Genomic DNA, 22,356 nt, shown 5'->3' with positions numbered 1-22,356 from the left:
CGGGCTCTCTGCTCAGCAGGGAGCCTGCTTCCTTCTCTCTCTCTCTCTCTGCCTGCCTGTCAGTGTACTTGTAATTTCTCTCTGTCAAATAAATAAATAAATTTAAAAAAAAAAAAAAAAAGAAAAAAAGAAAAAAACCACAGTGAGTGATGAAAAATTCTCTTCCAAAATAAACTTGCTAATACTGAAAATTGTCTTTGATCTGGAACACACTAACTTGAAATTTTTGAAAAGCTGGATAGAAATAAAATTAGAAATTAATATTATGCTAATATGTTTTCAATATTAGTGCGCTATGGAAGAAATATGACAGAGCAGCATATTGAACTGACTTACAAAAAGTATACACCATAGCAGTACTAACTAATTAAATAATTGGCATTCTAGCTAAAAATAATTTGTATAATTATTAAAGTAGGCTTAACAGGACCTCTACTTGATGACATTGTAAACTTACTGTTACTTCTTAAAAGTAACACAATTTCCCTTTTTAAAACAGAGTTTTCAGTTCAACTGGATGGCCTGATAATTGTTCCTGACATATGAAGAAACAGATGATTGACAATATTATTAAAAACCGAGGGCAATAGATACATTACAATGTAAATAATGAGTAACACTAGATGACGAAATGACAGGTAATTTTTTTTTTCTTTGTGCTGCTCTTTATGTTCTAGAGTTTCTATAATGTGCTTGCATTACTGTTGTAATCAGAGGAAAATGATTTTATTAGTTATTTGAAATTGGCTTTCCCCTTTCAGTCCAGCCTACTGTTAGATTATTCCCCCTGCAAAAGCTTGTCACTCCCTGTTATAAATAAATAATAAAAAAACAAACAAACAAAACAAATGATAAACAAATAAGTTTATGTATAAATGTTTTTAAATCCTTATTGCCATGCCAACACTGCCCACAGAATGAACTAGAAATGCCTCAGCTCAAAATATTCAGTCCCTCCTCAATAGGATTCCAGATTCTTTTCCCAGTCTTGTATCCCACCACCCCCAATAGGAACTCTGCATTGCATATAAACATTCCCTGTGTGTTTACTTCCCACATTTTTGCTCATACTCTTTTTGCTTGGACCTTCTGTGCATCCCTGCTTATGAAATCATCCCTATTCTCCAAAGGCCATCTTAAACACCACAACCTCCAGGAAACCTTTTCAGATGTTTCCAGTTGCATGTACTTTCTCCCTCTTTCAAATCACTATAGCATTTTGTTCATTCCTCTGTAATAGCATTTCTCATATCCTGTTTTATTATAATCACTTGCATAATTATCTTCTCCCCAGCCAAAACTGGTAGAGCCTGAAAGATAGGACTGGATCTTATTTGTTGTATTGCCACAAGACCAAGCAGAGTGCTTTTGTAAAATGGCAATGTTGGTTGAATTAAATTAAATCCACTGCTGTTGCAACAAACATTATTAGGTTAAATTACAAGGAACTTAAACCAAATATCTTGAGCCAATAAGGCAAGGTAAGAATTGTAAAAATAAGAAGCTAATCTAACACAAGTTCAGAGAAGTAAAATGATTTGTCACACCCCTGACTTTTAATTATCCATGAAGCTAGGATAAGAACTTGCCACATACTTTGTCCTCAAGGCAAGTTAGTGAGTATCAAAAACAAAGACCAAAAAAAAGTCAACATAAGATTCTAGACCAGAAGTTTTCACCCATTTTGCTAACTTCAGAAGGAAGGAAGGAAAGAAGGAAGAGCAAGCTCCTGTGACCAACAAAACAGAATTAAGAAAAAAAAAGGAAGAAACAGTTGGTGCCACATTCATATTCTCTGAATTTCCAGTCTTGAGCACAAAGATTATCACATAAGTACTTAATTAATGTGTTGAATTAAGGTGCACTCCCTACACTGACAAAAAAAAAGCATATTAAGAGACGTAATTCTTCAAATACTCTTGTTAGAACAAGGGTTTATTATTCTTTGTATTTAGCATTTACTTAACATTTAGTATCTGCCATTATTATTCATGTAGATACATCATTTTATAGATGGCTACCTGTTCATTTGTGTAAAACCAAGCAAAATCCTTAGAACCCAAGGAATGAATCAGGCCTAAGACTGCGTCTATCAATTAAATTTTCTCTAGGCAGGCTCTTTTCAAAGCCAGCAGTCTCAAAGCATGGTTTCCCTCATGCATTTCTTCTTTAAGTTAACAGGATTTCAAAACTGACTCCAGACCTAAAACAAATATCTGAAAACAACGCCTAAAGGAAGACTGTCGCTCTGTGTGTGCATGTATGAATGTTTGTGTGTGTGTGTGTGTGTGTGTGTGTGTGTGACAGAGAGAGAATGAGAGAGATTTTAAAGTGGGTTATAATTTTTAATGAATTTTTTGGATAATGAAAAGGAAAAGGTGATTTTTCTCTCTAACGAAAAAAGGAAAAATAATATTTTCTGTAGCAAGGTATGAAATGACTCAATAGACACAAACTGACATGTAGAACATGATTGGGTTACATATCTCTGAAGACAAATTCAATTCTTGAGTGCAGGAAGCCAAATACTTCAGTCCAAAGTTCTCTTACATCCATCTTCAGAAGCCAAAATTTACACTTCATCAGAAAAAGTGCTTTTGTGCCACAACTGAGCTTGAAATCGGATGGATAGCGTTATTACTTATGTATCATACATGTAAAACAAATTAGCTTTCTTGATTTATTGTAGACAAAAAAATTATAGCTTTTAAAAACCAGACTGCTGAAAAATTGACCTTTCAGTCTACAAACATACCATTTAATTTACAAGAGAAGTAAACCCTTTTGAATTGTATTTACCCAGTTACTTTAATAAAGGTTAGACCTTTCAAAAACAATTGTAAATGTGGCATTTAGCTTCTCATATTTTCCAAAGCATTACTTGACTCTTGAGATTCAAAAGAAACAACTAAGAAAAATAACTATAAAGCAACATTGGGGTTTCCCTCAGAGTAAAATAAAATGCTCAATCTCCAGATTAAAATTGCAGATTTAAAAATTTTATATTTTGGAGACTCAGTAGACTCATTGGATTTCAGGAAATATCATTAACATCTCCTGTGGGGAAAAGATGGCCGATACATTCATTAATTCATTCATAAAGCAAAGCTTATTACTGATACACACTGGTATTAGTTACTGAAAGCTGATGATTATTAAAATACAGAAGCACCATCGGGTAATGAAAAATACAGTAATTAAAATCCAGGAGGTGAAATCTCACACTAAAATTCAGAGGTTTTATTTTACTCATAGTTTTGTACAAAAGAAGTCAAATGTGAGCATTCCTATTAAACCACTGTATTTTGAAGTATTCAGCTTTTTACTAATGTGACAAAATTTATCATGTCTACTGATAGTGCATAGTGCCCTCTAACAGAATGAGTTGCACTTCTATTTTCATTGAATGGCATTCATATTGTCTGAATATAACAAAATCTGCTAAGGGACACAGGATATGGCAAAAAGAATGTGGACCTTGGAGACAAATAGATACGGAGGAGTTCCAATTTTGGCTCTGCCCTTTAGTAGCCGTGTGACTTTAGACAAGCTACTTAAACTCTCTGAGACTCAGTTGCCTTGTTTCTAAAATGAAGATAACAATTTCTGCCTGACCAGGTTACCTACAATGATGTTGGTAAACTGTATAATGCTTAGTAATTTCCAAATGCTCAATAAATGTTAGGGTTCTTCTTTTTCCCTTCCATACTTGTATAAAGATAACAAAAAAAACCAGTGTTACTTAACAAATTAAAAAGAATTAAAGCAATTAAATTCAGTGGAAAAATAAAACCTAAGTATGTCATTTGGATTTTGTAATATTTAAGTTTCTTTCTTCCTCTTCCCCTGGAAAACTATTAAAATATACAGGAGTTTTCAATGCCTTCCATTCCTTCACAATCAATGGCAAGATGCCATGACAACTGGATAATTTCCAGGAGTTATGTTCTGGAATGCCTATAATAAGCTCACTCAACGTCACTGCCTAAATCTGGTAAACTTCCTTCATTTCTGGGAAGACATCAGCATTAGCCAATTTACATCTGCATATAAAACTGTCCCAGGTCCATTTTGGAATAACTGTCTTATAGAATCTTATAGAACAGATAGACCATTTGAGAGGTAGGTTTTCATTCTGGGTTGTCTATGGTGTTACCTAAGATATATACAGTAGGAAACGAGATATGAAAACTATCTGATGATCCTATAGGTCTTTGACTATCTGATCACAAGCAGAATAGCTCTGTGGATTTACAAATGCTTCAAGATAGCAGACTACTATCAGTCTCAGGATTGACATACCCAACCATTCATATTGTCAGACCTCCTAAGACCATCACCTTGCCTGTCACCCCATGGCTTAAGTTGGTCTTTGTGGTTGATCCCATTTGTGCATTAATTTATGGTATCTGCCAGACTCCACTATTTGGCTATGCCCAACATCTAAATCTTTCCTGGCCAGCTTCATTTCCAAATTCTAACTATCCTGTCCTGGTTTCTTCTATGTTCATACTCCTTAAACTACTATAACTACAAAACACTTCCAGGGATTTTCAGAATAGAAATGATTTAATATGTTTATTGTGAGGGTGGGGGTGGGTGGGTAGCCATACATTTGGTCAAAGAGAGCATATTAAAGAGTAAGGTGGAAAAAATTGGTCTAACAAAATTAACAGAGAATTGGATAACTCAATATATTACTGTCAGGTTAATGTTAATCTTGTCACGATTTGCTAATATAAAGGCAGCTTAGAAGAATAAATATTGCACTAAATTTTAAAGTAATACTAATACTTAACTCACAAATTATATTCTCTAAGAATTTATATGGATCTTAAAAATAATACTCATAAAAATAACTTGAGCTATTTCCTACTTGGTTAGGCCCAGCGTTCCCTAAATTTTTCCCATGTGAGAGCCTGTGAGAGAAATGTATATCATTCATTAATAAACTGTTCCCAGAAGCCCAGCAGTAAACAAGGTACTGGCCCCAGGATAGCATCAGAATCCTCTGACAACACTCCAATCATCTCAGAATATTTTCCCAAGTCTTTCTTCAAGCAATAATAGAACAGTAAGAACCTCTCCCCACCTTTCAGCTCTCTGCAGTATAGCTATCTTATCCCATTTCCCGCATTCCTAAACTTAGCCACTAACCACCCTCACAGTTATCATCCAGGTAGAATTCAGAAGACATAAAATGTAGACCTGAAGGCCAGATGTTGCCCTCAGACATGTTTTGTTTGTCTTGCACAGTCCTGTTCTAAATTGTGTATATGAATATCTGTAGATGGATGGCTGACCTCTGATTTGAACAGTTGCCACAAATTCCTATTGTAGAATCGGCCAACAACTAACATCACATTGTGTATTAGTCTAGTCAGTATTTATTTCACCAGGGCCTGATGCTGGTTACCTTGTTGCTGGTTTACTCTCAGTACAGGCTCAGTAGCAGTCTCAGTCCTATAGCAGGGCAATCATAGACCCTTCTAACAAAACCATAGTGATTTCATCTCAATGGGTTCCAATGCTATATTGCTGTTCACGTTCATTGCTCATTGCTTCCCTATATCTCAACCCATAGTAAGCAGAAAAAGGGAATGAATGAACCAGATCTCCCAAAAACACTAATGAATGTGCATATATGTATTGGGAGTCCATACAAGCCAGAGTCATGTCCCAGAGGTCAAGCAACACCAGAAAGAGTGGTCCACCAATCACCAACTTTTAGAGAGTGTTTTATTTATTAATTCACTTATTCATTCATCATTTATCCAATTTCTAACCCACTGAACAAATTTCACTGAGCACATGAAAAACCTTGAGGTGAATAGTTGGAAAATTGATACAAGTGAGACAGTTCTTGTCCTCAGATTTTTTAGGTGGAGAATGGCAAAAGAAAGTTTAAGAAAGACAGATATTTTGATAATCTTTGCAGCTGACTTTCTATAGACATGTTAGCAGCTGACCCAGACATGGACCTAAAATTCATGAACTCCTTCTAGGTAGGAGGGGCAGTAGTGATGACAAAGTCAAGATAGGGATCAGTCCTAGGGGAATGAGGATGTTGGGCAGTCTACCAAGATAAGGTCTCAAGCACAGGAAACAAGACATTAATCAGAGCCAAGATATAAAGTAAGGACTGGCTCTCAGAATAAGACAGTAGGCCAATTATCAGAATGGAAGGGAAAGGTCAGGGCTAACCTGGTAATATAGAGAATTGAGGATGAGTATGAGACTATTGGTCTGGAACTGCTGAAAGCCTCTGGCAAAGATACATCCTGGAGTCCAAATGGACTGTGTGCTGCTGCTGCTGCTGCTGCTGCTGCTGCTGCTGCTTCTGCTGCAATGGTGGAGGGAAGGAAAGGACCTCTCACAGAGAAGGAAAGAGGGAGGCAAAACCTTACCAATCAGGATCACATCCATGTGGATGACTGGCTGGTAATCTACCTCTCAGAAGAAGATAAGAATAGATGAGACAGCCACAAAATACCTTCTTTCCTGGGGACCCAGTACTTTGTAAGATCAGAGATGCATCAACTCAATACAAAGAATTGAAATGTCATACATTCAATTAATCATAGCACTTATCACCATAAATGTCCTTGAAAACTATAAATTTATATTTCAAAAATCAATCCTTTTAAATCCACTATGGGGACTTGCTATTTAAACCATGAAGTTAAAACTTTTGTAAAGTTAAGAATCTCTTGTGTTCTGTCAATAATTTTTCCTCTGATTATGTTTGTATGTTTGTGTATTAGGTCCCCTTCAAGTGGGAAACTTTTAGGATGAGGGGTGATTTTATTTAATTTAAATAAACATATAATGTATTATTAGCCCCAGGGGTACAAGTCTGTGAATCACCAGGTTTACACACTTCACAGCACTCACCATAGCACATACCCTCCCCAATGTCCATAACCCCACAACCCTCTTCTGACTCCCCTACCCCCGGCCCCCCTCAGTTTTTTTTTGTGAGATTAAGAGTCTCTTATGGTTTGTCTCCCTCTCGATCCCATCTTGCTTCATTTATTCTTTTCCTACCAACCAAAACCCCCATGTTGCAGCTCCACTTCCTCATATCAGGGAGATCATATGATAGTTGTCTTTCTCTGATTGACTTATTTCACTAAGCATAATACTCTCTAGTTCCATCCATGTTGTCGCAAATGGCAAGATTTCATTTTTTTTGATGGCTGCATAGTATTCCGTTGTATATATATACCACATCTTCTTTATCCATTCATCTGTTGATAGACATCTAGGCTCTTTCCACAGTTTGGCTATTGTGGACATTGCTGCTATAAACATTCGGGTGCATATGCCCCTTCATATCACTATGTTTGTATCTTTAGGGTAAATACCCAGTAGTGCAATTGCTGGGCCATAAGGTAGTTCTATTTTCAACTTTTTGAGGAACCTCCATGCTGTTTTCCAGAGTGGTTGCACCCGCTTGCATTCCCACCAACAGTGTAGGAGGGTTCCCCTTTCTCCACATCCTCACCAGCATCTGTCATTTCCTGACTTGTTAATTTTAGCCATTCTGACTAGTGTGAAGTGGTATTTCATTATGGTTTTGATTTGTATTTCCCTGATGCCAAGTGATATGGAGCACTTTTTCATATGTCTGTTGGCCATCTGGATGTCTTCTTTGCAGAAATGTCTGTTCATGTCCTCTGCCCATTTCTTGATTGGATTATTTGGTCTTTGGGTGTTGAGTTTGCTAAGATCTTTATAGATGATGAATACTAGCCCTTTATCTGATATGTCGTTTGCAAATATCTTCTCCCATTCTGTCAGTTGTCTTTTGGTTTTGTTAACTGTTTCCTTTGCTGTGCAAAAGCTTTTGAACTTGATGAAGTCCCAATAGTTCATTTTTGCCCTGGCTTCCCTTGCCTTTTATGATGTTCCTAGGAAGAAGTTGCTGTGGCTGAGGTTGAAGAGGTTGCTGTCTGTGTTCTCCTGAAGGATTTTGATGGATTCCTTTCTCACATTGAGGTCCTTCATCCATTTTGAGCCTATTTTCATGTGTGGTGTAAAGAAATGGTCCAATTTCATTTTTCTGCATGTGGCTGTTCAATTTTAGGATGAGGCACCATCCATGAGACTCACACTGCCTAAGGCACCATCCTGGCCTCACACTGCCAGGCTCAGGATGTGACACTTAAAGGGCAGAGATTCAAGGTAATTTCCATGGCCTCACAGTCCAAGCAAGAGTGACACAAATTTGCAGACACATTCATAGGTATTCCGAAGCAAAACAAGGTTGTTTCAACCCAGAGCAACACTGGGCAACAGAAAGACTGAGACCAGGGAGGGTTGGGATTAGGAGGAGGTATCATCAGAGAAGCCTCAGCAGCCCCCATTCAAAGAAAAGTGAAGCGACTCAGGATGGGGCCAGGAACAGTGTTGGAAGTACTAAGAGAAGCCACCCAAGTTAAGCTGAGTTGGTGCCAGAATTTAAAGTGAAAAATGGGTAACAGATTAGGAACATAAACAACAGATGAGATCTTAGAGACAGAGGTCCTATAACCAAGACTAATAAAATCTGGAAAATTGAGAACATGTGGAGTAACAAGTTGGTCTCTGTTTGCATGGGACTAAGGGCTTTCATGGAAGGCAGGGCTCTCAGTTTTCAACGGGATAAACTGGGATGGCTGGTCACTATAAGTGCATCTGGTCCCAGGCAATAATTAACAAACCAGGTGGAGGTAAAGATGTATAGAGCACTTAATATAGTTGCCCCTAGAATCTACAAATATTATGTGATCACTGGTCCAACCTAGTGCATTCATTTCCTATTGCTGCTATAACAAAATATCACAATTTAGTGGATTAAAACAACACAAATTTATTACAGTTCTGGAGGACAGATATCAGAAATGGATATCACTGGGCTGAAACCAAGGTGGAAGCAAAGCTATGCTCCCTGCAGAGGTTCTGGGGAGAATTTGTTTCCTTTGCCTTTTCCAACTTCTAAAGCTGTAATCTTTACATTACTTGACTTGGGGTCCCTTTTTCCAGCTTCAACGTCAGCAATGTAACATCTTCAATCTCTACCTCCATCTTCTTATCTATTGCCTTCTATCCCTGGCTCCTCTTACATCTCTTATAAAAATCTTTGTGGATATGCTGGCCCACGCAGATGGTCCAGGATAATCTCTCCAGCTTGAGACCTTTACCTTGATCACATTAGTAAAGCATAATTTGTTATCCTTTTTTTTTTTAAGATTTTCTTTATTTGACAGAGAGAGATCACAAGTAGGCAGAGAGGCAGGCAGAGAGAGAGGGGGAAGCAGGCTCCCTGCTGAGCAGAAAGCCTGATGCAGGGCTTGATCCCTGGACCCTGAGACTATGACCTGAGCTGAAGGCAGAGGCTTAACCCACTGAGCCACCCAGGTGCCCCCCATTTGTTATCTAAGGTAACATTCACATGTTCTGGGGATTAGGGCATGGACATACTTGTGGGAGGGGGCAAAGGACCAGTTTGGGGCTGGGGTGGCAAGCATGCAGTGATACAGAATCGCAGTGAGTGTTGAATTCGCATGGTTCAGTACTCCTTCAGTTCTACCAAACCTTACACATATTTCTCCAACACTGACAACTCTTAAGCATGGGGACAACAAACAGGAGAAAGCAAGAAGAGAAGGTAAGTGGGAGAATGACCAGAAGGGGAATAGATCTAGAAACTAGCTACACCCTAAGATCTAGCTACACTCACCACTCTCAATATGCCCATCATGTCCTACCTCCAAGTTTTTCAGTTCTCTCCTAATATGTTTGTACAGTGCTTTCTAGTATATTGAATATTTTAATTACTTTTTAACAATCTTCACAACAGTCCTGCCATGTACTTAATAAATTATCCATATCTTGCAGATGGGAAAACTGAGGCTTAAAAGTCAAGCAGTTGGTCAAGGTCACCTAGCTCCAAAGTATAGATTCAGAGCTCAGAAGAAGGAAGTGAAAAGAGGGGCAGCCTGGTTTTTTAAAAAGCTGGAACAAACAATCCTAAAATTTGTATGAAACTGGAAGAAACTCCAAATTGCTAAGGAAATGTTGAAAAAGAAAAACAAAACTGGGGACATCACATTGCCTGATTTCAAGCTTTACTACAAAACTGTGATCACCAAGACAGCATGATATTGGCATAAAAACAGACACATAGACCAATGGAACAGAGTAGAGAGCCCAGATATGGACCCTCAACTCCATGGTCAACTAATCTTCAACAAAGCAGGAAAAAAATATACAGTGGAAAAAATGGTGCTGGGAAAATTGGACAGCTATGCATAGAAGAATGAAACTCGACCATTCTCTTACACCATACACAAAGATAAACTTAAAATGGATAAAAGACCTCAACATGAGGCAGGAATCTATCAAAATCCTAGAGGAGAACATAGGCTGTAACCTCTTTGACATTGGCCACAGCAACTTCTTTCAAGATGTGTCTCCAAAGGCAAAGGAAACAAAAGTGAAAATGAACTTTGGGGACTTCATCAAGATCCAAAGCTTCTGCACAGCAAAGGAAACAGCAAAACAAAGAGGCAATCCAAGGAATGGGAGAAGGTATTTGCAAATGACCCTACAAACAAAGGGCTGATATTTAAGATCTATAAATATCTTCTCAAACTCAATACCCAAAAAACTAATAATCAAGTCAAAATATGGACAGAAGACATGAACAGACACTTCTCCAAAGAAGACATATAAATGGCTAACAGACATATGAAAAAATGTTCATCATTGTTAGCCATCAGGGAAATTCAAATCAAAACCACGTTGAGATACCACCTTACACCAGTTAGAATGGCCAAAATCAATAATATAGTAAACAACAAGTGTTGGAGAGGATGTGGAGAAAGGGGAACCCTTACACTGTTGGTGGGAATGCAAGTTGGTGCAGCCACTTTGGAAAACAGTGTGGAGGGTCCTCAAAAAATTAAAAATAGAGCTACCCTATGACCCTGCAATTGCACTACTGGGTATTTACCCCAAAGATACAGATGTAGTGAAAAGAAGGAAAGAAGGGCCATCTGTACCCCAGTGTTCATAGCAGCAATGGCCACCATCACCAAACTGTGGAAATAGCCAAGATGCCCTTCCACAGATGAATGATAAAGAAGATATGGTCTATATATACAATGAAGTATTATGCCTCCATCAGAAAGGATGAATATCCAACTTTTGTATCAACATGGACAGGACTGGAAGAGATTATGCTGAGTGGAATAAGTCAAGCAGAGAGAGTCAATTATCATATGGTTTCACTTACTTGTGGAGCATAAGGAATAACACAGAGGACATTGGGAGATAGAGAGGAGAAGTGAGTTGGGGGAAATCAGAGGGGGAGACAAATCATGAGAGACTATGGACTCTGAGAAACAAACTGGGGATTTTGGAGGGGAGGGTGATGGGGGGTTGGGTGAGCCCAGTAGTGGGTATTAAAAAGGGCATGTATTGCATGGAACACTGGGTGTGATACACAAACAATGAATTTTGGATCACTGAAAAAAAATTGAATTAAATTTTTTAAAAAAATAGAGGGGTGGCCTGGGTGGCTTAGTCAGTTAGGCAACTGCCTTTAGCTCAGGTCATGATCTCAGGGTCCTGTGATTGAGCCCTGTGTTGGACTTCCTGCTCAGCAGGGAGTCTGCTTTTCCCTCTCCTTCTGTCCCTCCTCCACTTGTGCATGGTTATGTGTTTACATACGCTTTCTTTTTTTCTCCTCAAATAAATAAATCTTTCTTTAAAAAAAAGAAAGGGAAGAAAAAGTCCTTAGAAGATCTGGAATAGAACTCCCTAAACTTCCCACCCAGAAAAATGTTGACAGAGGAGACACATTTGCTAATGGTTAAGTAGCTAATGCTTAAGCACAGAGGACACACAACAAATAGGCGAAGGGAACAGAGGGCAGGAATACATGCCTCCTATTCTAATGAGCCCAGTCAAAGGGAGCATGGAGTTAGCACTTAATTTGTTCATTCCTCATTTTTGGAAGGCTAATAGTATTATTTAGCCTAAGCTATAGAAAAGTATAGAAAATTTGAAAAATTCAGGATGGTCACCAAATTCTTGCTAACAAACCAGTTACCTTGTATTTTGAGAAGCCAATAAATAATATATGCACATAGCAACTCCACAGGTCAAGTATTCCCTAATATGAAAAGAAGATAAGGGAATAAATGGTTCAAAGGAGATAAACAGGGATATGGGGTACAGGCATGGGAAGTGAATGACAGCCCAGTTGTGTTGAGGCTGAATCTGTATAAATTGGGAACATAGCCTAGGGAACTGTTGGCATCAAAAATTTAGTTAGTTTTCATTGTTTGTGTTCCAGAAAGGAATTAATTAATCTGACAAACATTTCTTGAAGTCCCACTGTGTCCTAGGCACTGGATTAAGCTTCTACATGTTTGTTCAGTCAATCCTCCTGGAAGTTCCATAAGGCAAGTGTTATTATTTCTAGTTGGAAGATGAAGAATAGGTGGTGAAATGTTGACTAGCTCACCCCAGTGTCACATGGCTAATAAGTGACAAAGCCAGAAGTTAAACCCAAGTCTTCTGCCTCAAAGTCCTATGTTTGTACAGAGCAAGTCTTTAATCACTCTGCCTACTTTTAAAACTATTCAGCTGTCTCAGTTTCCACCAATGTTACTGAGAAGGATGGGGTCTGGGCAAGCAGACTGAAATAAGCACAAAATTTATTAGACTACCTTATGCGTAGGAGTGAATTCTCATCACTGAAGACCCCAACCATAAAGAAACACTTCTGATAGATACACAGCTGAATTATAGGTATACTGAAGGTAGAAAGGACTAGAAAGAATACTCCTGGAAAATTGCTATTCATTGCCTTATACTCATAACTCAATTAATGCTTACAAATATATTTGCAGGGTATGGACTGAAAGTCAAGACCAAATTGCTCTGAGAAACTAAACATCCTATTGATATTTGTAGCTCTCTGGTACTTATTATTTGAATGGCTTCTTCATTCTTTTCTCTAAATGGGAAAAAGGGCTGACATCATCCCACAGGTGGGACAGTAATGAGGATTAAGAGGAGAGACTGCATTCTCCATGGGCCAGCAGGACAGTCTGGGCAACTTTCAAAAATTGTTCCAGGTTGATCAGTAGAAATGCTATTATACCAAGAATATTCCTTTCCACCCATTCCCATTCCCTTTATAGAAATCGATCAGGCTATTTTAGCTTTCAGGAAAATAACCCCAAATGCTGTAGGACAAATGTATGGTTTGCCTAGAAAAGAAAGGAATTAGGACTGACACGCTTAGTATGGAGAAATAGGTAATTTCAAACAATTTGAAGGAGAAAAAAACAGTCAAATTCAAGAAACAGAAATGGTCAAAGCAGTTTTCTCTCTGAAGTCTTCACCCCACGTGAAAGAAAGAAAGAAAGAGAGAGAACCTTAGTCTGAGAAAGTGAGAACAGGTTAAGCAGAGGTTAAGAAGTCAAACTGATTCTTGGAGTAGAATGCAGAATGGCCCCCATCAGCAGCCAAGAAGAGGATACAATGGAGGTTCCCTCTGTGGCTTCTCCCCAGGACATGGTCAGCCCCAGCCACACCTTTGAAACTTTCAACAGCCTTCTTTTAGCACTCCTTCCCCTCCACCAAGGGTTCCTGCTTGCCCCACTAAGCCCAGAGCTTGAGTGTTCAACAGGATTGAAACTGCCTCAGGGTGCCAATCTCCTTGTCCCAACACAGGTTCCAATGGCAATGTTTGAGTCATCAGTATCCAGTATCATATATCTTATCTAGTAAATTCTTCTGCTTTTGCCCAAAGGACTGTCGCTAATGGAGACATGTCAGACAATGAGATTGACTGTCTCAGAGTTGAGTTTCTAAGATGCAGTTTAGTGACAGCCACTAACTAGCTAATTGAAAATCCCTCCCACATTTTAATGTTAGGCTATTGACTAGAGGGACTCCAATGCTTCACCAAAGAAAAGAGCAAAGCAAGCACTTTTGCTGATAAAAGTGATGAGTCTTTTCTAACACTGGCTTTATTTTGGCACAGCTTTCAAGTCTTCTTGTAAGTTCAGACATTGTACTAGTGGGAAAGCAATGCTGCACCATCCCCAAAGCGCTGAGGCAGACCTGATTTAAGAAGAATTTAGAAAGAAAAAAAGAAATAGCAAACAAAACAAAACTCCCCCCAGGCTCTCCAGATCATTGTTTTCCACCCCTTTGCCTTTATGAACTGAAGACAACTACCACACACAAAATGCTTGAGAAAAAGAAGGCACTAAGACACTTTCGGGCATTTCTAAAGCAGAGTTTTAAATCTCAGATTGTACTAGATAGTCATCCCCAAGGGAAAAGGCCCAGCACCTGAACATCATGATGGGCAAGGAAAAAGACTTTTGTTTACTTACTGGGATGAATGCCCTGAGGTCCTTGGGGTTCTGGACAAGGAGTGTGGGTGTATGTGCTTGCATTTTCTGAGAAGGGTGGACAAAGAAAGTTGAGAGAAAGCAAGAGTTCCTAAAAGTGGAGGTGCACTCAGAAAAAGGTCATTCAGCTATATACAGAAGAATGAAACCCGACCATTCTTTTACACCATACACAAAGATAAACTCAAAATTATTGAAAGACCGCAACATGAGACAGGAATCCATCAAAATCCTAGGGGAGAACATAGGCAGTAACCTCTGACATTGGCCACAGCAACTTCTTTCAAGACACATCTCTGAAGGCATGGGAAACAAAAGCAAAAATGAACTTTTGGGACTTCATCAAGATCAAAATCTTCTGCACAGCAAATGAAACAGTCAACAAAAGAAAGAGCAACCCACGGAATGGGGGAAGATATATGCAAATGATACTAAAGACAAAGGGCTGATATCCAGGATCTATAAAGAACTTCTCAAACTCAACACCCAAAAAACAGATAATCATGTCAAAAAACAGGCAAAAGGGGCACCTGGGTGGCTCAGTGGGTTAAGCTTCTGCCTTCAGCTCAGGTCATGATCTCAGGGTCCTGGGATCGAGCCCCGCATCCGGCTCTCTGCTCCGCAGGGAGCCTGCTTCCCCCTCACTCTCTGCCTGCCTCTCTGCCTGCTTGTGCTCTCTCTCTCTCTGTCAAATAAAGAAATAAAATCTTAAAAGCAAAACAAACAAACAAACAAACAAACAAAAAAAACGGGCAGAAGACAAGAACAAACACTTCTCCAAAAAAGACATACAAATAGCTAACAGACACATGAAAAAATATTAATTATCATTAGCCACCAGGGAAATTCAAATCAAGACCACATTGAGATACCACCTTATACCAGCTGGAATTGCAAAGATCAACAAGGCAAGAAAAAACAAATGTTGGAGAGAATGTGGAGAAAGGAGAACCCTCTTACACTGTTGGTGGGAATGTAAGTTGGTACATCCACTTTGGAAAACAATGTGGAGGGTCCTCAAAAAATTAAAATAGAGCTACCCTATGACCCTGCAATTGCACTACTGGGTATTTACCCCAAAGATACAGATGTAGTGAAAAGAAGGGCCTTATGTACCCCAGTATTCATAGAAGCAATGTCCACAATCGCCAAACTGCAGAAAGAGCTGAGATTCCTTTCAACAGACAAATGGATAAAGAAGATGTGGTCCATATATACAATGGAATATTACTCAGCCATCAGAAATGATGAATATCCAACCTTTGCATCAACATGAATGGGACTGGAGATTATGCTGAGTGAAATAAGCCAAGCAGAGAAAGTCAGTTAACATATGATTTCATTTACTTGTGGAACATAAGGAATAGCATGGACGACATTAGGAGAAGGAAGGGAAAAATGAAGGAATCAGAAGGGGAGAAAAACCATGAGAGACTGTGGACTCTGAGAAAGAAACTGGAGGGTTTTAGAGGAGAGGGTAGATGGAGAGATGGGTTGGCCCAGTGATGGGTATCAAGGAGGGCATGTATTGCATCAACTCCAGGGTATTATAGGAAAACAGTAAATCTTGGAACACTACATCAAAAACTAATGATGTACTGTCTGGTGACTAACATAACATAAAAAATAATAATAATAATAATAAAGTTCATTGTAAACAAAACAAAATAAAAAAGGTCATTGACTTCCCAGTCTTCCTGGGTCTAGTCTAGGTGCCAGTGGAGGAAAGAGGTGTTGAGAAACTTCCTAAAGCCCCCTCGTTAGGCTTGAGGGCTCCTTCTACTAGACTACACCTTAAAATTCTGTTTCAATAACGTGCTGCCTGTTTAGGAATTCAGCAAAAAAAAATCTCCAAACCAACTGAAAAGGGGTTTGTGCTATATTTTAAAACAAGCTTCTGCTACATCATGTGTGACCTGGAAAGAATAACAACCTCCAACATGAGACTAGCAAAATCCAGCTTAGTTAGGTATCTTATAAGACTTCTACAAATTGCTGTACCTAGCTCAACTATCAGCCCCCAAATAAAATGGTTTTAATTATGCATAGGGAGTGAAGGATGTGATACATAATTTTTATAAGCTCAGACAAAAAGATTCAGAACAAATCAAGCCAATCTCAACTATATTCCCAAGATGACAGATTAGTCGGCTTCCTGCTGATTTGTTTTTAAGTAAGGGCAAGTTCTTTTAAAGAAAGAGCTATCATTTATACAAGGTGATGTCTTTGTTTAGAAAATTGTCTCAATTCTATGAGGAAAAAAATGACAATATTTGGTAATGAAAGAAAATCGACAATTATTATCTTTATATTCTGTCATAACAAATCCCCATATTCTTAAATGTGTCCTGAAAAACTCAACATGACATTTGCCTTAATCCATTAAAACCATTTTTCTCTACCTCCTTCCTTAGGTCTTCCCACCCTTTTGCTTCTCACTGCATTTCCTCTTGTATTCCTCCTCCTCCTAGTTTTCTCTCTCTCCCTCTTTCCTGCCCTGTGCCCTTTCTTCTCTTCTTCCCTTCACTCGTCCTTCCCATTTCTCTCAGGAAGCTCAGATCTAGATTGACATCATGACCTTAGGCACTTCTCTCTCTGCAAAGGTCCAGGCCTCAAAAAAGTCTACTGCACTAGAGTTGACATAACTAGAAGAAATGAAACTGGAAAAATAGAATACTGTTCCAAAGGTAGAATGGGATGACACTGAAAAATTAAGAGACCCAAAAGACGTTTCCATTAGGCTAGCCAAGGACTAGCTCTGTAATGAACACCTCAATGTATAACACAAATGGCTAGTTAGAAGGTAATAGGACAAACTCTTGTCGATTTGCAGTCTAATAAGGTACAGAAGGAAACTATTGGGGAAATGGAAATATGATTTTGTTGAGTAAATATTCTAAAGCTGGTTTTTTTTCTGCCAAAGATCTTCCAAGTTTTGAGAGAGAATCATAAATCTTTGATGTTTTCACACCAAGAGGGAAGAGTAGACACTTTTGAGACATAATCAACTCCTAGTCCAACCAGGAAACCAGAAACTGCTTTTTATAAAGTCTTTGAAGTAGAGAGTATTTAAGAAAAGAAATGCATTATAGAGTTGATGGAATTGCTGAGAAGCCAAATAAAGGGAAGGGAGGCAACTCAGGGATTAGCAACAGCAAGAGATCCCTACATCCAACAACTGGAGAGGGAAAGAAGGGAAATGTTCTGGTTTTTCGTTTGTTTGTTTGTTTGTTTGTTTGTTTTCTGGAGCCCAGAAGAAGCTAGAACTGCATCAAGCCTGTCTGGGAGCTGGTGCCACAGAGGAAAGGCAGCCACTTCTAAAGGTGCTGTCTCAGGCTGGAGGGTTGGGGAGAATGGTAAGAAATATGATGGCTTCTTCCCTCCTTCTGATCTCCAGTCTCCTACCTGCATCTCTCTTTGGCTGAACACAGCCAGAAGCTAGTTTTCACTGGAGCCTGAGCTGTGTAGTCTGCAGGAGTTAGCATTTGGGTGCTACTAAGCAGGATAGGGGAAAGGCAAGAAATGAACCTGTGAGCAAACAGGTCCGGAATTGGCACACTCATTTTCCTTTCTATAAAGTAGGACAATAGTACCTACCTCCCCGACTATTGAGACAATTTAATTAGGGAGTTTATGTAAAGTGCCTAACATACTGCCTGTTACAAAGCAGTGCTCAATACATGTTAATTTCCTTTCTTAGTTCCAAGAGCTCAAGAATTTCCTCCTGTTTCAAAATGCCTTGATCCATCAGGAACTAAATACTGTTTACATATTCAGAGCCCTTTATTTCTAAGACAAAGTTAGGTAATATAGAAAAATTTTGCTCAGGGGCACCTGGGTGGCTCAGTGGGTTAAAGCCTCTGCCTTCGGCTCAGGTCATGATCCCAGGGTCCTGGAATCGAGCTCAGCAGGGAGCCTGCTTCCTCCTCTGTCTGGGCCTGCTTCTCTGCCTGCTTGTGATCTCCGTCTGTCAGATAAACAAATAAAATCTTTAAAAAAAAAATTTTGCTCATATTTTCAGCTGTGCTAATTTCTAACATTTCCTTTGAAAGGAATAAAATGGTTTCTTCCCAAATGGTCATTTCAGATTTTTTACTTTCATACCAGATATGTGCCCTAGTTCACCACATAAGCTGTATTCTTGCCTGATTTCGATGTCTGATAGGATCCTATAAATTGATTTCTCTCACAATATCAGTTTGCAGTAGCAATGGTCCAGATCCAAAGGAGTTAACGAAGTCTACTAGTGAATACTAAAAGGGGGCTTTTGTATGGAGGAAAGTCCCTCAACAAAAAGCTAACTGAAGATAAACATCCCCACTGTCAAACACCAGCTGAGCCCAAAGCCTCCTGTTTATGTTAGAGAGACCTCTGTCTTATCAATGTGTCCTTCAGCCTCATAGACCAGCCACGAATATTTCAGCAAATAAATTTTGGAAAACCTTTGCTAGCCTTTCAGAAAATAAAAATGCAAAGACTGAAACAAATTGAATGTTTAAGCCTCATGCATTATTCGTCATTTGAGATATTGATCATGAAAAGAAATTTGTGTTTCAATCGCCTATGCTGCCACTTAAGAAATTCCATCCATCAGGGACTGGAAAATTGTGGGACTTGGAGCTGCCATTGACATTGAAGCTAGACATAGAGGAATGGCAACCACACAAGTTGTTTGTGAAGGAAATGCAATTTGCAGCAACAGAGCACCTTTTAAAACTATCTGTGGCTTTCCCTCTACTCCCCAACTCTCCAGCCTAAGGCATGAATTTCCAGTCAGGAAAATTACACAAGGAAACAAAGATCAAAAAACAATGGAAGCCATTTTTTCAAAAGCTGAAGGTATTTTGTAAATAATGTTATTAATAATAACAAAAATGGGAGAAATAGAGTTTCTGCTATGACTCCTGGATTCAAAAGGAAAAGAAGAAAAAGAAGACCCTCATAGAATATCAGCACTGAATGGAAGATCAGGGTTTTTTTTTTTTTTCATTTTACCATTAACTAAATAACTAGCTGGAAGGTTCTGTGCAGGTCGCATCATTTCTCTTGATTTTTGTTTTCAATCTATGTGTAAATGATGGTATTAGCCAATGATTTCTTAAAGTTTCTAATAATGGCAAGATGCATGGGCCAATAGGCAGAAGCTTTATTTTAGGATTCTAATATGTAATGAGGAGGTCAGCCTGAAGGCAAAGGGAGCAGTGGAAAAGGGAAGGGGAGAGCACTGTTTGTATTTCTGCTGAGCCAGAATAAATAATGATCTTCTTTCTGTCAACAAAAGGCTTAAATAAGCAGACTAGGTAGACAATGTCAGTAAGGATTTATAAAGATTTGTCCTTGGGGTTAGCTAAAAGTTGACTCTAGTAAATATAGTCATTGTTCACATGGAATACCCAATTTCCAACCACTTAGTCCTGCCTTGCTTAATAATTATTTTTATGAAGATGGTAAAATAAAATAAAATAATAAAATTGCTAATACAATACAATTAACCTAAAGGTTACAACTCTTTAGTATCCTTGCCATGTTAGAAACTTCTCAGCATTAAACACTAAGATATGACTGATCCTGTCAGGAGGGAACACTTTGATGGAAGAATGTGTAGTGACAGTGACAACTCGGTGACCTACCAGATAAGGTTTCAAGATCTCCTAGTAGATGGTATGTTCTTTGTTGAGGTTATTCCTGCCACCCGTGAAGAAGGCCCTTGTTGCAATTGTTCTTATTTCCCAATATACCAGTAAGATAAATATGGTTTAGATCTCTTTCTTTGGACTATGCTTCCCTTCTTAAAATCACCCATTAAAACTCCCCTTCCCTGTGTATCATAAACTCAGTCCCATGCAAGATGAATTCTAGTTAATCTGACAAATCAATCAAATGGGTTAGTGAGCATTTAAAAATACAGAATATATTAAGATATATTGCTCTTGTGGTTTAAAATATCAGCCTTGGAGTAAAACAAATATGGTCTCTGATCCCAGCTCTGCCACTTCTGTAAGTTTTATAACCATGAAAAATCATTTAACCCCCCTGTGCCTCAGTTTCCCTATCCTGAGCAATTGAGTAGATCTCACCTCAGAGTATTTTGTTACGTTAGATAAAGCATCAAATAGAAAACCTGGCAGAAAGAAGGTATTCAGTATCTTGCCCTGTTCCTTCCTTCCTAATCTCCTTTTTTTTTTTTTTTTTTGCCTGAACAATTTATTTGTTCTAGCTTTCCATGGTATTCTGTTTTGATTCCACCTGTGCAATTAACCAGTGATCGTGATAAAGGAACCAAAAGCCCAATATGTTGGCACCAAATGTGCCCTGGAAGGCTATTAACCAAAACTGCAACATGGTTCCATTTCCTATTCCAGATTCTGCTGGCTTTTGATGCCTTCAGTTTATCCAGAGTAGATGGCAATTTAACATTTCCTGGTCCATGGAACACTTTTCCAAAGCCTTTTAGAGAAGCTAATCAACATCTAAGGGACTACAACAAGAGACAGTAAAGGAAGTGTCTAGAGTTTAGAGTCAAGTCGTTCCAGGACAAAGCCAGTCTTGCTAGTGCTCAGGAAATATCTAGGTGGTCTTCCTCAGCATGAAAATAGTACAGCTCTCCTACTTTTTTTTTTTTTTTCAAATATTACACAAGGGCTTTCACCTTCTCAAAATAGCTACTCCAGACATTTTCAAATAAACTCACCCAAACCCTTGGACACTGATACATCTAAGATGCAGGGGGTAGAGAGGGCCAAACATTAGCTTAGAAACACATTTGTTTATCAGGCCATTACTAATACAGCTAGCTGATTCCTCCAGGGTTTAATTCACAGAAGAGCAAATTGTAATTTTTCCAACAGGAGCTAAGGAGCTGGCTGTGGCCATCACCTTTATTACTCTAGACAGCCAGGCACTCACAGTTGTCAGTGTGCCCTCATGCCACTGCAAGGGAGGTCCATCTCAATAGGCAACATGGGGAGAATGGACAACATTTTTGATGGCTGCTTATTAAAGACATACAACAGAATTATCCCACAGCATAATGTTGACCTTTTGGTCTTTAGAGCACGACTTTACAAATAAATCTGGTGCCTTGATAAAATTCATGAATCATCAGGCCTCATCTGAGGGCCACAGCTGTTAAGACACAAGAAGGTCAAGTGCCAAATAAAGCCCTATCAGGACCTCTCTTGATAACAAGGAAGATCAGATGTGAGGTTGGGCTGACAAACTTACCTCACTAATTTGAATAATATGGAGAAGACTATTCATTAGTGTAAGTCTAAATTCCATATTTATGAATTTTTAGAGCTTTAGGATATTCAAACATATTCAGTGACTCAGAAGTCAATAAGTAGGGTTCTTTAATGCAGAAATATATATTTTAAATTAACTGCTAGGGGTCAAATATGTAGTTATGACAGTAAGTGCTATAGGTGTTTTCCAATCCTGAAGCAATTGAAGAGGGTTTTATTGGAACAACAGGATTTGAGGTAGGTCACAAAGGGGAGGACTTAGAAAAGCAAAGAGGAGAGGCAATGACTTTTCAGTTGTGTTAGTCCCTTGAAGTTCAAGGAACAAAGGCACAATCAGGGTACTTGGGTGAGGAGAGAAGTAACCCTCTAGTGTAAGATTATGTGAGGAAGTTGGGAAATACAAGAAATGGTCTCAGTGACTTCACAGTCAGGCACTGTGTGGACCCTAAAGATCTTTTAAGATGTGCAGTTTTAGTAATTGAATAGCAACTCCAAAGTTCCAACATGTAACTAGACAAGTAGACATCTATTAGTTTCAACTCTAATCATTACTTTACATTTTCAACTTTTCACATTTTCTGTTTTCCTCTTTCTAGTTACATCTATATCCCCACTCTCCTACAAATGACTTGATAGTCTCTCTCTCTCTCTCTCAACTATCTGCTTATTTGTAGCTTCCAATTATTATA

Source organism: Mustela putorius, unplaced genomic scaffold, assembly GCF_011764305.1.
Source record: "Mustela putorius furo isolate JIRA1106 unplaced genomic scaffold, ASM1176430v1.1 tig00003901_pilon_pilon_pilon, whole genome shotgun sequence".
Lineage (NCBI taxonomy): Eukaryota > Metazoa > Chordata > Mammalia > Carnivora > Mustelidae > Mustela > Mustela putorius.
This window is presented reverse-complemented; position numbering follows the sequence as displayed.